The 5,470-nt window shown below is 42.2% G+C and overlaps 1 non-coding gene across 1 annotated transcript; it reads right to left on the bottom strand.

Moving 5' to 3' along the window:
• Positions 1 to 424: 424 nt before the first annotated feature.
• LOC117130224 lies at positions 425 to 531 on the bottom strand. The gene has a single exon (XR_004453668.1). It is a non-coding gene; the product is annotated as a small nucleolar RNA R71 (small nucleolar RNA).
• Positions 532 to 5,470: the final 4,939 nt, after the last annotated feature.

Genomic DNA, 5,470 nt, shown 5'->3' on the forward strand with positions numbered 1-5,470 from the left:
AAGAAGATGCAGGCGTCAATGGCGCTAACAACAATGGTCCACCTAACCAACAGCGAGCAGCTCGCCCATTGGCACTTACGACCGTCCCAACATTCATGGTCATAGATTGGGAATCCGAGCACCCGCCGTGGCAGCCAACAACTTTGAGATCAAATCAGGACTCCTCAACGTGATCGAGAACAACAAGTATCATGGCTTGGCTCTAGAGGATCCATTTGATCACTTGGACAGGTTCGACAGCTACTGTGGGTTGTCAAAAACCAATGGTGTGTCCGAAGATGCCTTAAAGCTCAAGCTATTCCCTTTCTCTTTGGGGGATAAGGCACGTCAGTGGGAGAAGTCTCTACCCAGCGACTCCATCACCACTTGGGATGACTGCAAGAAAGCATTCTTGGAGAAGTTCTTCTCTACTTCAAGAACTGCTAAGCTGAGAAATGAGATCTCCAGCTTTCAACAGAAGAACTTGGAAGGCTTCAGTGAAGCCTGGGAGAGATTCAAGGGCTACCAAGCTCAATGCCCACATCATGGTTTCTCTAAGGAGAGCTTGCTGAGCACATTCTATCGTGGTGCCCTTCCAAAGTACAGAGCCAGACTGGATACAGCTAGCAATGGGTTCTTCTTGGGGAGAACTGAGGAGGATGCAGAAGAGCTGGTTGACAACATGGTAAAGAGTGATGCAGTCTACAGTGGAGACCACGACAGAGGCAGTAGAACAGATGATAAGCAGACGAGGAAAGAGATCAAAGCTTTGGAAGACAAGATCGACCTTCTCATTGCTGAAAAAGCCACGCAAGAGCAGCTGAAGTTTGTTGGTAACTCCAAGCAGGAAGATCCACTTGCTGTCAATGAGGTTGAGGGTTTGGAAGGTCAGGAAGAGTTGTGTTTCATCAACAACAATGGTAGCTGGTACAAAAAGGAGCCCAACTTTCAGTACAACAACTACCAACAGAAATCCTATCCCAACAACCAACAGAGTGGTTATCCGCCTAGAAACAACCAGCAAGGCAGCTATCAGCCTCAGCAAAACCCCTCTTCTGGTTCCTCTGCTCCTCAAGAGAGCAGCACTGATACCTTACTGAAACAAATCTTGGAGTCTCAGACTAGAAGTGAGAAGCATGTTGGTTATGAGTTGAAGAACCTTCATTCCAAGATTGATGGGAGCTACAATGAGCTCAACAACAAATTCTCACACCTTGCTTCTACAGTCAAAAATTTAGAGAATCAGTTTGCTTCCATGAACACTCACCAGAATCGCCAGCAAGGATCTCTACCTGGAAAGTCTGACCAAAACCCCAAGGAGGCCAAAGCTATCACCCTTAGGAGTGGTAAGCAGTTACCTCCTAGAACCCTCACCAAGGATGCTGAGAAACTAGGTGAGGGGGTTGCCATCAACATAGATGATGAAGTGGTGATTGTTGATGAGAAGATTAATGACGAGATCTTGGAGAAGATAGTGGAAGCCAAAGGTAAAGGAAAAGTTGGGGAAGAGAAGAAGACAGTAAAGGATGGTGAAGTTGTTACTCCAGCAAGTGAAAGTTCTTTTGTTCCTCCTCCCTATGAACCCAAACTTCCATTCCCAGGTAGATTCAAGAGGCAGCTGTTAGAAAAATACAAGGCTCTGTTTGACAAGCAAATGAGTGAAGCTCAGGTTGCAATGCCCATCATTGATGCTTTCATGTTGGTTCCTCAATACAGTAAGTTCCTGAAAGATGCTGTAGCTGCAAAGAAGAAGGAGATGGAAGGCATGATGATTCTTACCCATGAGTGCAGTGCCATCATCCAGAGGCTTGATGTTTCAGAGAAATTAGAGGATCCAGGAAGCTTCACACTACCTTGTGCTCTTGGACCTATGGTATTTGAGAAAAGTCTCTGCGATTTGGGAGCTAGTGTCAGCTTGATGCCTTTGTCTGTTGCAAAGAAGCTTGGATTCACTCAGTACAAGAAGTGTAGACTCTCTCTGGTGTTAGCTGATCGTTCAGTGAAGTATCCTGTGGGCATCTTAGAGGACCTCCCTGTGAAGATTGGAAAGTATGAGATACCTACAGATTTTGTGGTGCTTGAGATGGGTGAGGAGGCTCAAGACCCATTAATTCTAGGAAGGCCATTCTTAGCTACAGCAGGAGCTATTGTTAATGTGAAGGAAGGCACGATTGATCTCCATTTGGGTAAAGAGAACATCCTCCACTTTGACATCAAAGGGAAAATGAGGAAACCAACTGTGTTCGGGCAAGCCTTCTACATTGAAGAGATGGATACTCCTGCTGATGAGCACCTTGAAGAGTTACCACCTGAGGACGACGAGGAGGGATCATCTCCCTCTACTCATTCCCCATAGAAGGTAACCCACCACACTCCCCTGTATATACCATTTTATTTTTGCATATTAGTCTTCTTTTCGGTATCTCTCTCTCTATTTGACAACACAGAGACTGTGTAACTCAAGTTTGGGGGAGGTACCAAGTATTTGATCATGTTTGCTTTGATGTTGTTTCATTGAGTCATGCATTGCATACCTATTTGCATATTAAAAAAAAAAAAAAACAATCATTTAGTTTGCATCATTTGCATTTCTAGGAGAGTCTAGAGCATATAGGTTGCATTCACTTGCATTGGGAGCAATGAGAAATGCCTTGTAAAGAACACTACGTTGCACCTGAGTAGCTTTTGCACCTCTCAAAAAGACTTGTATGTTTCGAGCCTTGAAAACTCTTCCTGAAACTTGTTGATTGCTGAAACTCAGTCTTTGAAGCCAACTACAACCTTATTTGAACTGAACGAACTTAATGCTTCTTGCTCATGGTCCCTTGTGTACTAAGTCATGGCTATACACACTTGAGTTGTCACATCCTTTATGCCAATCTTATTTTGACAAACTCTAGTGGTAGACCACTCCCAAAACCTTTCCCTCCTTTTAAGCTTTCATTGTTTGATGAGTGAGGCCTTTTTCGGAAAGTCTTACATGTGCATAATGTTGAGAGTATCGGGAACGACAATGCTTGATCTTCATTCTTGCTAGATTAGGCACTCTATTGTCTAGCTATAGGTGGGGGGTGAGAGTTGTGATTATGATTTGGGAGCAATGAAAAAGGAAAAGAAATGACTCTTTGTGTTTAAGTGAATTGTTTTATTGGGATAAGTAGATAAACCTCTAGCTCAAGTTATGAAAGTTTTGGCCCCCACTTAAAAAAAAAAAAAAAAAAAAAAAAACGAAATAAAAAAAAGAAAAGAAAAAGAAAAAGAAAAAAAAAAAAGAGAAAAGAAAAAAAAGGGGGCTAGCAAAGTTGTTAGGAACTAAGAAATGTTTTGAGGTTGTGGAAAATCCCTTGTATATTTCAAAGAGAAGGAGTTAAAGTTCTTAGGATCTTTTGGTGAGAGATGTGAGTTGGGTTTGACATTTGGGAATGATTGTGTAATTGTATGTTTGGGAAAAGGGTAGAACAATGGAGATTGAGCATTGTATGCATGAGTTGATCCCTTTCTTAGATATATTATGTGCAATGTCAAGGCTACTTGTTTCGAGAGTAAATCACCTTAAAGATCATATGTTTTGAACCTCTTGAATCACTTGAATAAAAGCCTTCCCTTACCCAACCAAATGACTTGGACCAACTGACCATTTGCAAGAATTCACCTGATGTTTTGTGCTTAATGAATGTGAGAGTTGGTTGATTTGAATGTGTGGATGCTTGATGATGAGTGTAAGAACAAAAAGAGTTAAGATAGGCCTAGAGAAGCAAGAGTGTAATAAGAGAGTGTGCTAGTTGTGTTTCTTTTGGCTATGTGCTCCCACCTTCAACTTCTCTCCCTATGAGTTCTAAAAAGTTCACTTGTGGACAAGTAAAAGAACAAGTTTGGGGGAGTTGATATCTTGCATATTTACATTGTTTTATCCATTCATCCATGAGCATTTTCATCATATAGATTAGGATTTAGCCATGTCTAGGTTGCATTTTGCATTCATTGTCCTTATTAGGTGTTGGAGTGCCACATGGAGTTCTTGGGGACATTTGGACGCATTTGGAGCTTAAAGGACGTGAAATAGGTGATCATTGGACGAGCAGAGCATGGGAGCGAGGTTCCGCAGCGACGTCATGAGGTCGCTCCAAAGCACCCCCCAGAGCGACTTGCCCAGAGCGACGCCCCGAGGTCGCTCGCATCTCACACCCCTCTCGGAGCGACCTCCCAAAGCGACACCCCGAGGTCGCTCGCGTCTCTATGGCGAGACGACACGAAGCGAAGCCTGGAGCGACCTCTCAGAGCGACCCACTGAGGTCGCTCCCGAAGGCCGGAGCGACTTGTCGGAGCGACATGCCGAGGTCGCTCCGCGTCTATTATCTGCTCGATTTCTATTTTACTTAAGGGCCTTTTGGTCATTTCATTATGCACGTTTTACATTTCTAAAACCTATGTTTTAAACATCTTTTGTAGCCACCAAGGCAGATTATCTTTTGATCTATTGAGAAATACACAAGAACTCTCTGGAGAAGTTCATCTCTTGGATTTTGATTGTTATGTTCTTGTGTTCTTGTTGATTTCTTATCTATTTCTCTACATGATTAATCTGAAATCCAACATGGGTTTAAGAGGAATCATGGAGATTAGTGAGTAATCACCTTTTGAATTCATGGGTTAGGGAGATTAAGGGTGATTAGGTTAGAGCTAGGATGTTTTAGTGTAGATCATTCATATTTCCTTGCTAGTAGAGTAATCATAATGCATCTTCTGAGTTGGCCACTCAGTTGTTGATCCTTAGGCATTTCTCACCCGAAAGGTGTTCGATGAAATGCCCGAGACAACTCTCCTAGGCTTTTAGTATACTTTGCCAAAGACATTTGTTGTTAAAGATGCTACTAGATAGCTAATAGACTTGTTAGTAATGATTGCTTTCATATTATTCAACCAAAGACATTTGATGTTTGAGATATGTTAGCAAATGAGCATTCATCTAGACATAGAGCTTGCTTAGAATTGTGTCTAGGCTTAAGGTTGATAGTTTGATTGATCATTTGCCATCCTTAGTTCGATACTTGATCACCCAAGGTCTAATCCCTATGCCCATGAGTTCTCTTTTCCCTTAGTTAAGAAAGTATCATTCTGTTATTGCTTTTTAGTTTTAGTCATAGCTTAAAACCCATCTAAATCATTGGTTGCACTTAGATTAAGTGAGTACTTGTATTCTCGGTGCTTTGATATCCCTCAGAACTGGTTCGACAATCTTTTATACTACAACATTTGTCTTAGGAGCCTTGAAAACTCCTAACATCAGGTACCAACCAAGATATTGAAGAATCTGTCTCCATTTGAAGTGTTGAACAAGAACAGGCCACACATTGATCACCTAAGAGTTTTTGGGTGTGTGTGCTATGTCATGGTTCCAGGAGAGCAGAGAAACAAACTGGAGGCAAAGAGCACTAAGGCAATGTTTATTGGATATTCAATAACTCAGAAGGGGTACAAGTGCTATGATCCT

The sequence above is a fragment of the Brassica rapa genome, unplaced genomic scaffold, assembly GCF_000309985.2.
Source record: "Brassica rapa cultivar Chiifu-401-42 unplaced genomic scaffold, CAAS_Brap_v3.01 Scaffold0366, whole genome shotgun sequence".
Taxonomy (NCBI): domain Eukaryota; kingdom Viridiplantae; phylum Streptophyta; class Magnoliopsida; order Brassicales; family Brassicaceae; genus Brassica; species Brassica rapa.